At 38.0% G+C, this 12,349-nt stretch overlaps 1 protein-coding gene across 5 annotated transcripts in view; it reads right to left on the bottom strand.

Annotated features, from left to right (window-relative positions):
• Positions 1-12,349, bottom strand: part of LRRC4C (leucine rich repeat containing 4C) — a 484,719-nt gene that overhangs the window by 465,076 nt on the left and 7,294 nt on the right. The gene's annotated exons all lie outside the window — the stretch shown is intronic.

The raw sequence follows: 12,349 nt of genomic DNA, 5'->3' as shown, positions 1-12,349 counted from the left end.
TCTTTTTGCCTACATCACGTTTAATATGCTAAGAACCTTTCATACACCGTAATTTCTTCTCTGAGTCCGAACAATCTTTGCCCCTCCAGCTCACACATGAAAGCACAGAATCTTGCAGGGAGAAATCAGCTCTCTCCTACATTTGCACAGCAAATAGCACAATAGAAACACATTCTGGAGAGCCTAAGAACCAATGCAATAAAACAGCAAGTAAAAATATCAGTTAACACATGATATGTGAAGCAGGTGACTCAGCCACAAAAATAAGAATTCAGGAGAGGGGAAAGGAATACTTTCAATTATGTTTTTAAAAATACAAACAAAAAAGTCTAGGGAAAACACTTCTATTAACTAGGATTCACATCAGAAAAAAAACCTCAACTAGATGGTAATAAGAAATAAAATTTACAATTTTACTAGTGACATGAAAAGTACACATGACAAAATGTTTTTTACTACAACTGTGTAAGCCAATATCTCCAAATACTTTAAAACCAAGAAACCATCTCCAGACAGAGTGGGGAATGTTTCATTTTCAAAGTCAGCTCTCCAGAAGTTTTGGGTTTCCATTTATTTTCTGTTGCTGTGTGGTGACTTGGTGACAAAAACCTACTCACAAATCAGCAGGCAACACACCAACATATACATTCAATCCCCAAACTAAGACCACTGGACTGCATTTCTCCCACAGCCACAGTTTCAACACTGATTTGGTTCATATTAGAGGCAATTACACCAACTCAGTACTCTAAAAGGAAAGCTGATCGGCGTGCAGTCACGTTACACAGACTTCATAAATCTTAGCAAGCAACACTGCAAGCAGCTGCACACATATGGGAGATAAAACTGGGCAGCACACTTGGAAAGGAATTGCTTAGCTCCAGATGCTTAAAAAAGGTTTATTTTCCACAACCGACACTATCCCCAACTTGTTCCATCTCTGTTCATCCTCTTGGTCACTCAGTACTCTGAGACTTAATAAAGTACTGATCTCCCATGGCTAGAGTATGTCCTCCCACCCTGCTGCTTCTCAGGTCAACAGCTCTGCCATGGTTCTCTGACTAAGAATCAAAGGGAGGACTTGCCTCTAGCCGAAAGAAGAGCAAAGTAGCAAAAGCAGCAGAGCTGAATCTGAAATTTTAAGTATACAGAGACTGCTGAGAGCATGCTTATGCACAGAATTCTTTGATTCACTTCCCCCTCTCAAGCAACTTCTTTAGTTGTTTTCCTCTGATAATGACAGTGCCATCTGCTCTTACCATTTATCTGGTATCCCTACCTTTTGGGTATGGAAATATCCCTACTCACATAAAGCATTATCAAATCAATTATTCTCTGTTTATGAAAACATACTCAGTTGCTGGAGGGAAGATCACATAGTTGTAAGCAGTGTGACTCCAGATAGCAAGCCACAAGATACTAGGAAGAAACAAAATCCTGCTTGTTTCATCACATGACTATCCTTAGCAGCTGTCTCTACTCAAGCAAGTTCCAGAAGAAACTTCCCTAGAACCAGTTCCAAGTAAAACCAAACCTGCAGGTTTCCCAGCAATAGTCTGGAAGAGCATACAAAGTGCACTGGGCCTGGAAATGTTCATCTCTGGCAGAATTTTCCATGCTCTAGTTAAAGGATTCTAACCTGCGAAGTCATCCAGCACATGCCGATAGGAATAAGGACAAGTATATTGGTGAACAGATGAGGGCCCTGAATGCATTAATAAATATTGAAACTCTACAGCCAACTTCTCAATGACTGCTCACTAGCTTCATGTAAGGGACAAATGTGCCGAGGGAGTCTGCATAGTCTTCATCATTGGAGGTCTTTACAAAGAAATTAGACATCTGCCAAAAATTATACAAGTACAGATGATCATTCTGTGGACAAAAACCATCCTTTCAAACTCATACCTAAAGAAGATTATCCTTTAATCTATCCTAATTAGTAGCCTCTCAGTGGGTTGGTCGCTCCCTTCATAAACTCCATTTCACCAGAAATCATTCTCAAAATGAGCATAACACCTAATAATGAGACATCACAAAAAAGTTAAGTAGAAAAAAAAATCCTGTAAAGCACACCCAGAAGCTTTGTGTATTTAAGGCTTATGAATTACCCTAACAATGCTAATCAGGGTCAGTTTGGACAATTTCATCAAAAGAGAGGCTGTAAAGTGGGGACTAAGGCTCACAGGAAGTTTGCAAACCTACAGAAAGGTGAATGATCTTCTCTATACTTATTTATCACACCTCAGGACTTGAAAGAAAAACACCTTGCCAGCCAAAAAGTCAACCCAGGGTGGCAGGGCTACAATTTCCCAGCAATGTCAGTGAGCAGCCAGAGTCTCATGATCATCAGCCATGTTTTGTCCAGAGCTGCAGTCTCAAAGTGGGGAGTGAGACAGTGTAAAGTTAAAATATGATAACTGAATCTAAACAACCAGAACAAAGGCCTGAATTTTTAAAATATTTACGTGTCCAGATAAGTGCCAGATTATGAAGAGTCAACTACTACACAGGCAAGCATTCTGAAACATGTGGCTTTAATTTCACACTAAAAATTAGTAATCGTGGAGAACTTTTCAAAGTGAATTCTGCTTGCTTTTGCAAAAGGAACACATAGGATACAAGAAAATCCATTTTTGAGATCTCTTGATAACTGCTCTCAAGTCTAAAAGGCTCAAATATGTCAGATGACTTCAAGCTCAGTACAGCTGGTCTGAGCATATGTCAGTTAACTAGGAATAATAATCAGCTAAATTTTATTTCATAATTCTTTGTGATAATTTATATAAACGCACAAACAGAAAATTACACAGTTTATGATGCTTGGAAATTAATGCATTGAAATTCACTTGCTACCACCTTCCTCCAAACCGTAGGTGAAATTTATGTAGATATTTCTTTATGCTTCAAACTAGCAGGATGACCAATACAAAGACTTCCACAAACACCATGTTATCTCAAAAACTTTAGGAAAAGAGCTTCCCATTTCCAGTACCTATATAGCTACATGATGATTTCTAGTTTCCTGTTTCATATACATGAAATACATAGGTAAGGTATTGTCTTGTTCTGCCAGGTACATTCAGCTAGCAAAATGCATGCTTTCCTTTCCTAACATATGGCCCAATTACCATTTAGGCTACTATGCAGCAATTTTTTTCTCAATTAGCACAAATAGTCACTATAGTCTGGGCTCAGGTATTTATCTGATTACATATCTGCCCAGAGCTGTCTGCATAATAAAGTATAACATATTCAATGTAAGACAGGAATCGCTTGCTTATTACACATCCCATGCTTGGCTAGCTAAGAAACATTAGAAGACACATGACAATTGTGTTAAGTCCAAGCAAGCTGGTTTGTTTCATTTTTCTGCAGTGCTTTACTTAATTTTTCTTTGCAGAACAACCATCACTAGCAACTTGTCCAATAAAAGAGGTCCGAGACAGAAACTAAAGGAAAGTAAGATTCAGGAATACAACTTGTGGGTCATGTTGCTTGTATTGCAAATACTGCACATTTGTAACTCCAAAAGTCATTTAGTTATCCCAAGTTTCCTGGAACCTCTTACTTGTAAGCAGCTTCCAACACCATCAGTAAGGTGATCTGCGCTGCCTCAGCTTGATTTCAGAGCCACACCTGTGCTGTCTTGTCTTACCAGAGAAGAAAAGCTTTATATGTTTTGACTCAATGATAGTCAACTTTAATGATTCATTTTTAGTTACTGAATTCCCATAGGTTGTGGAAACGTGAAGCCAAGTCTGAAAGCCCCAAACAAAACTTCAGCAAAAGAGTCATATCTCCACCACAAAGGCCACATCTCCATTTCTTGTTTGTCATTATGAACCCAAACACTCACAAACTGCACTAAGTTTGTGTATAACTGTATTATTTACTTCCCCTCAACCAAGCAACCTACAGATAGCCTCTGATGCATTTAATTAGTCAATATCCATAAGCACTTTGATAAAAAGCAACATAACATGCCAAGTATTACTATTGAATAACCAGCAGCTCAACTGCATTTTGCCAAAGTACAGCAATAAGCTTGTCCTTTTAAACCTGCTCATAATAATTATAGCTGTTAACAACAGATATTGTTCAGCTGAATGAACATTGTGAGACTTCAGCAAACAGCTCTCATCAATCTGACATTCTTACAAACATCCCTTGCTAAATGTCAAGTGAGATTTCCAGAGGGAAAGAAAAGTGTCTTTCTTCCCAGAAAAGGACAAAGTTTACACAGATAAGAACAGAAAGTGAGATAGAAGTGGAAGCAAATACCTGTTTTCAAAAGAGCTCTAAAATTACTGACAACTACACAAACTATTGATAAAGGTCTGTTTCTAAGCAGGAGAAAGAATCATTTATAGTGCAGAAACCTGGTTTTTTTTTTGGACACTGGTATTACTCTTCAAAAGTAGAGAAGAAACCAAGAAAACAGTGATTTTTAATTTTTTTTACTTCACACTTCTGTTCTAGTCCTTTGAAGAGTTATTCAGAAGTAGCTTGCCATGTCTTAAACTGTTCATTCATTCTATAATATCCTAAACAATAAGATAAATACCTTACCTTGTAGCACAGAATAAACTATAGTACATTTTATTACAATTCTATGGCATTTGCACAATTTCATTATACAGGTGGATTTTTCTGATGAAAACTTCTATCTCGTTCACTGGAATACTCAATGCTGCGCTGGACTTGCACCAACAGAATACCCCAACATGTTGCCCATAAGAAAACTGAATCAATGAGTAAGCATTAGCTAAGCAGCAAGATGCTCTTAAAGTGCTACCCCCACACAAACACACCACAATCACCAATATTTTAGCAGCATTTTCTGTTGGTTGATTCTTTAATGAAAAGAATGCTGATTTTTTTAATGGCTATAAAGTGCTTTAAAGGTATAGATCTCTAGCATGCCTTACTATGAGCACCTCACTTGCCCATGTGTATATTAGAATAATTTCCATCATGTGATTGTATCTTATTACCAGTAACACATGTACTACAGTCCTCTATGTGTGCTTGATTAGTGCCATGGCCTTTCACATATACACAAAGTCCTAGCATCAGCTGCCATTTAATAAGCTGCCACAAGGAGTAACACTTTCAGAAAAGACTGGCAGCTCCTGAAGTAATTTTCATAGTTGAAAGAAACACAGAAGAACAGCCCTAATTCCACAATGCTTTTCAAAATAGCCCTGAATGACTTCAAGAACTGTTTTGTTCTTTCTCCAAGCTTACAAAACTTCACGTTGTCATCTTATTGTAAATCTTCCATACCTTCTCAGTGATTTCTCATGGGCATCTCCTCACAGCACTAACTACTTCTTCATGGCACAGCCAACAAACTCCATCCATCTCTCTTCACAGCACAACCAACCAACTTCAACTCTCCCCTCACCCAGCTAACTCACTCTTTTGTAGCGCTCCTCTTCTTATTGGACACAGCTGTGGCCTATTAAGGGCAGGGCTGTTCCTAATCTTTGGTGATTAGTACAGCTGCAACTCCTCAGGTGTGAGACTGCCTTCTGCACTATTTTCTTGCATTCTATCCCTCCACAACTTCATGAACACTTCTATTTAACATATGCAGACTTTTTTTAATGGGGAGGGAAAAAAAAGCCCCTTTGTATTTCCAGGTTGAAACTAAAATTAATCATGCTTACACACTTAGAACAAGTAGAATTGCAAGATTGCTTCCCCACTGATGGATTCATTAATATTAATGACTTATGAAATCACTTAGTCCATCTGCAAATCAAGCCACTGAATTTCCTACTGCAAGACTAGTTCTGCATAGCAAGCAAAAATAGGGTATTGTACCTCAAGAGTCAAGTGGATTAACAGAAAAATTGAAATAACAGTTACTTGAAATCAGTCACACACACTGTTACACTGGTAGTGAGCTTCACTATGGATATGCAATCACTTTCCAAGTCATTAGAGTCTGGACATGACTGGTTTTCTGACAGAGTCATAGGTTTAATTTTTACAGCCATAACTTCTATTTGGGCCAGTTTCAAATTGCCATAATTAAAGAAAACTTCAGTATTTTGCAGCTTTGGACTCCACACAAGTTTTAGCCCTTGGCCATAGCACTTTGCTGAAAAGCTTTCATCTAGGGTAGAACCTAGGATGTCAAGTCTTCCAAATTTAAGGCCTTGTGACTTAAAAGCTGACTAAGGTAAAAGTTACGCGATGATGCACACTTAAATCTACAAGAATCATGAAACAGAGTTCTGAACACTTTACATTTGTCTGATTTCTAGAGGTAATTCTAAGTCCAGCTATTCCAGTGCATAAGCAGCCATTGAGTTTCCCTCTTTCAACAGAAAATAGGCATTTTTCATTTAGGAACTGAACAAGTACTTTATAAATCCCAAGTACTGTCATTTACTGTTTGACACTCAGCAGTAACCAAATCCAACCTGGATGAAGAACCTTGTGCCAAAGAAATAAAAAATTAAAAACATAACAGAAAGGGGTGTGGAGTATTTATGTTCTTCCATCTAGGAAAGTAATGGGTTAAAACTTTTATTGTTCCAAGGTGCAAACAACCATTATTCATTATAGTTGCAAGACAGTTTTAGTCTCCTTCATCAAACCAAGAACCTTATACAGCAACCCCTGCATCCCTGACAGGGCTGAATGAGTAATGGTCACATTAGCCGATCCAGTTCCTTGCAAAAAAAAACAAAAAGGATCAGTGGGAGTGATCAAGACTAATACACTACAAACTAATACACTACAAACAAAAGTTGCTCATTTCTTTCATTTCTTTCTCTGAACATTATAGCCTTCTTTTTAAAACTGATCAGTGAAGTAAGCTCAGATTGTTGTTCTGTTGCTCAATTCCTTCCATAATCAATGAACAGATTCAGCAAAGGCACTGTCATCATCTCTTCTTAATACAGTATTTAATGCCCTGAGCCTTAGCTAGCTTTTCAGATCAAAGCGGGTAACAAATAAATTATATACCTGCAGCAGAGACTGTACAGTTATGACAAAAGGGAGGGGGGAGATTGGGAGAGGTAATAAGGTCATTTCACCTATTTTTTATTGCATTTACATGCTTGCAATAAGCATATTAAGCCACAACAACACCCGGAGCTAATGAACTAATGAGTTGTTAGCAGCACCTCCGCTTGCTCACTTAGTGGCGTGATGCTTTACCGCGGTCAGCCCAGCTGCCTCCTCACTCTGCTCTTCCCCTTCCCGGTGCAATTCAGCAGGAAATGCAGCTGGACCGGTGCTCCACAAGCCCTGCTGGTGACTGCTCCCAGGGCTTGTGCTGCACCACGATACACTGAATTTAGAAGAGGCACTTCTTGAAGATCTACGCTTTAAGCGCCTCCAGGTCACAAAGAAAGCAAACCGATTTTAAACTGCTTTCAATCGCGATAAAACTCAGTAAGGAATCCGGAAAAAAAAAGCAAAGAGAAGAGATGAAAAGATTTGAAGCAGAGATACAGCTCACTTAAATGGCTATTTAAATGCTGGGCTCCAGTCTTGCTAAAGATTTGCAGAGGAAGCTCAACAGAGGAAGTGTCTATGGGAGAGGAGGCAAAAATACCTGTGGTGAGTGAAATGCAAAACCAATGTTTGGAGAGAAGGCAGGGCTCACGCCAGCTGAAACTTAATGCTCTTTCTACAGGTTAAAACAGAATCAAAAAAGTAATCTAAATATTTTCAGATAGTTGTTCACCTCACAACTACAAGTTTTAATGTTTCGGACAGAAAACCCGCTTCTGTTGTAGTATAAGTGATTATGGCAGAAGCACTTGAAACTTATGAAATAATAGATGAGTGTATGTGCTCACAGACACAATATTTCTAGCTGTATACACAAGAACAGAAATGGATTTCTGAATAAATACTGTGTTACTCTCTGAATAAAATCTGAAGATGTTTGCGTCATGCAGTGTTAAGAGAGCAATGAAGGCAGCAGAGACAAGAGAGGTATTTGTATTTATGATGATTAAAAGAAACTAGCCCAAAGTATTTTGATATGGACACAACCTTGTTCTGACAGTAACAGAACATCATAAAACTAAAGTCTTACTAATTGTATTATTTAAATAATAGTTGTTTTTTCGCAGAGGGTAGTAGGGACTGCATTGAAGGACTCAGTGCTTTTTCTTATTCAGATTTGGAATTTTAAATTATTTTTAAGCTTTCTTGGGGAAGACTACACATACATAGTAAAGAATGCAAACAATATTGTTTCAATTTTTTCTGTCATATCCAAGAACTGAAAATTTAAACTCCACATAGTTTCATCATCTCTTATGAATTTGCAAGTTCGTAATGCATTAATTTCCACAATCAGAACTCAATGCCACCATCTTTTTGAACCATTTTAAACGCACATGTACTACAACAGATGTGAAGGGGTAACATGTTGAGTGTTTTTCTATGCTTCAACTGCAAATAAGAACCTAAATATATTTTCTCTGTAAAGGAATACACACTAAGGTGGATGAGGTAGTGAAAACTTGTTTTTTAATAATATTCTACTTTCATATCCTCAAATCAAGTTCAGTAGAAAATAAGACCCCAAACATTAGATGTTATGGGCTAATTCAACAGGAATATGCCGTATACATGTTTTATTATAGTCCATAAATTTAAGAGTAATCACCAGAGTCATATTACTTTTTGATGGAAGCCTATAATCTTCATATCAATTAAACACCATACAGTTCATCTTCAGGGGGCAGAGACTCCTCTGAATTCGTGACTGTAAGGTTCAAGGCAACATAATCTGAACTTTTTTAAAACTCTTGCTACAGGTGTTTTACCAAAGACTGCAATCAGACCCTTTGCTGGGAACAGCTGGCTGGACTGCTGTCAGATCCCTAAGCCCTGGAGCTGCTGCATGGTCCAGCTATTCATTCAGAGTTCTACCAGCCAGTGTCCTCTGAGCACTATCTGTCCTCAAGTTTCCCTATGCATCTACCCAGCAATTAAAGCAGATCAGCACCTGTAGGGGTTTTGTAATATTTATCTCTATTATTCAAACTGATCTCACAGTCCTACTTTGTTGTTTCTGCCCTTGGGGGAAACAGAATCAACCCTGTAATTCCAGAGCAGGATTTGTAACATGATGTATTAGCATAAGCTGCTGTACAAACTGTGGCTGGATTTCACACCTACTGTGAATGAGGGGCTATGCAAAACAATGGAAAGCAAGACACAGCCTCCAATACAGCAAGTCACAATTTCATGGTTGATTTAGTGACTTTTAGTGACTCAACTCTTGCTTAATCCTTCAAATTATGTAAAGAGAATGAGTCAGAAGTTGCTTGCATATTTCATCTCCAGCATCCTTACCAGCAAAGGGCATGCAAAGCAAGCAAAGAACAAGACTGAAATGACAATGGCAATACTTACAAACAAAGCCAAAAGTGACATTGCTAATGACACAAAAGTCGCCCACTACCCTGATATGGTGATCCACTTTTATTGCCCTCATCCAATGTGAATAGCAGTTACACCAGTCCCAGCAAGGATTTGTTGCAGGTAGTTCAGATTCAGGCATGCCCAATGTGATCCATTTCTCCATGCGTCCTGCACTACTGCAGTGCAGTTTTAAACCTACTTAGCCAATAAAGGTAATGCAAAAGGCAACAGCAAGGCAACACTGGTGTACTGGCCCTCACTCCTGCCTGGGAATGAGCAGCTTAATAGAAACATTTTTGGCACTAAAGGTCACAGGTAGCAAAAGACCAAATATCTGAACCACAGTCTTGACCCTTACAACAATATATTGCTTGGACATCCCATTCTGTTCCAGTTCTGCCAGTTTAAATAGTTTGATCTCTAAAGGAAGGTATTGCTTTATCTCTTGCAAAATGACTGCATTTCATCATCTATTCATCAATAAATTAAAAAAAAATTACTGCTTGCTGAATGTCTGCAAGTAGAAATTGAAAGCCAGTAAAAGTATTTCCTCATTTGATGAAACTTGGGGCATCATATGTATAATGAAATGCCATTAAAGATATTTGTTACTGTAATGCAGAGAAAGCAAGTTAATCAGAAATAGCATAAGAAGGACACAGGGTGGTGGCAGGGAAGATTCTCATTTTTGTCCTGAGGGGCAGTAACCATGCACTGGGGAGCAATTTACCAGCATAATACAATCACTCAATAACAGTTTTAGTAGTCTATACAGTACATAAATCTGTACACTCTTCACCCTACAGGAAAACTGGTCACAGAGAAAGCAAAAGGAAGTAAGACAGATCACAAAGTAGCTATATACACCTGCAGTAGATCAAATAAGACTATTTTTTCCTAGACTTTTTTTTATACTTACCTGAACACTGTTAATGTCAACAAGCACAGAAAAAGAGCCTGCTCCCTATACAAGTACTAGAGTACTAGCCTAGATTTAAAGGCACACATATTTCCAGTACTGTTAAGGATTATCATGTCTAATGGATAGGGCAATGAGACAATTGAGGGGTATTGCTTTCTTTTGTCTACCAAAAAAAAAGAATATGCAGAATATGACAGACTTCCAGTCTGGGACAAAGCAAGGACAAAACACATTAGCTTCATCTCACATCATCTACACAAACTCCTTCTCAATGATAACACCAAATCATAAAATTGAGACTCTAGAGAACTGAAAAAAAAACCCCAACAGCTCAAGTAGCTGCCTTTAAGATGTGATGTTAAAAGAAAACCAAACCACCATAGAATTACAGTAGCAGTCTTCTTCAAAACACTTTTCATGTAAGAGCATATTCACAGTTTGTTTCAGAAAAGGAAACAATTAAAGCACTTCTTTTGCTTTGTAATATTAAAAATTCAAACAGTATTACACTAACAAAAGACAACTTCCAGTCCCATTACTAGCAATGGTAGTAAAGCCCATGAAACCTTAAATTCTTAATGTTTCCTAGTGTCTGTGTATTTATCCTACTAAAATCAAGTGGTACATCAGGGTCTTTTGTAGAAGATATGCTCTTCTTGCTCCAGTGACCTTCTCTCCACTGCTTCTTGAAGTGCTCACCACTAGGCTTAAATAATTAAACAGGTCTCAGCCTGAAGTGACTTCAGAAATTCACCTACGTTTGAAAAGTGCCATTTAGACAATAATTTGTAGAAGAACTGGAGGTCAAATGTCTATTCTCATAAACTGATATCCTTATTGGAAGCACCTACTCATTTCCACAGCCCAAGGGCCTGGACAAGATCATGCAAGGAGCCTTCTAGTACACCATCTATAGTTAAACAACATGGAAAGAAAGATAACAACCAGCAACATCCAGAAGTTCAGAAGTAAAAGATTTTAACTGTTAAAAGCTCAGACATGGTTTCTGCTTAAAAGAAATAGTGCACTCTGATTGTATAATAGACACTAACTAGAACAAAATAAACTTATGAAGTAAGTACTCATGTTACATTTAGAAAGGAATGTTATTTCTCTAAATATTCAGATTTAGAAAGCACATTTTGGCAAGTCATGGCTTTTCCCCTTCCTCAATAATAGCCAAATACATTTCTACCAGCAAAGTAAACATTTATGAATATCAGAGCAGTAACTTTATCCATCTCTACTTCTGTTGTATCCTCAAGACCATGACTTGATCGGCTGTCCTGTGTTCTCCCACAGTTTCCCTTCCCATATCCAAAAGCATAAAGAAAACAGTGTTTTTGGGGAAGCTTGATTCCTGCTGATACCAACAAACATTTCAAGTTGGCTCTTTCCTAGACAGTGACAAAGAAGTAGGTTTATGTCACAGAGAGATAAGAGATAAGGAAGATAGTCTTTTTCATTGCGAGAGCTCAGAATCTTCCATTACGTTCCAGAAGAAAAAAAATCACTGAAATGTTCATGATTCAAAGGAAAGCTTGGATTTCAAATGGGAAAAAACACTATAAAAATGAGGGGTTTGGACAGACTCCTCCTTTTCTCCTTTCCACATTCTGCAAATGTATCTAATAGAACATATAAATCATACAATGTCATATGAAAAATATCATGTGCAATGAGACAGGTGTGGAACTACTCTTTTCATCTAAATGAAAAGAAAGATTGTGCATCTCCGCCTACTTCAGAAAAATAATATAATAAGAAGAATTAAGGCAGATTAAGAGACTCTTTTAGGCAGCTTAAGACCCTTAAGCACACACTCCCAAGCCAAGTATTTATAATACAAGAAGTCTCCTAGTTACCTCTCTCAACTGTCACTGTTGTCAGTATTGCATAAAGCTGCTTAAACTATAAAGCTGATTGTCAAGGGAATCCCAGTCTGAAGGGATCTTTTGTGGTCTGAAAGGGTTGTGACTTCTGTAAAAGGAGGGCATCGGGTTACTACAGCAAGCC

The sequence above is a fragment of the Zonotrichia albicollis genome, chromosome 6 (genome assembly GCF_047830755.1).
Source record: "Zonotrichia albicollis isolate bZonAlb1 chromosome 6, bZonAlb1.hap1, whole genome shotgun sequence".
NCBI classification, from domain to species: Eukaryota; Metazoa; Chordata; class Aves; order Passeriformes; family Passerellidae; genus Zonotrichia; species Zonotrichia albicollis.
The sequence above is the reverse complement of the archived record's forward strand: the minus strand, read 5'-3'. Positions and strand labels throughout refer to the sequence as shown.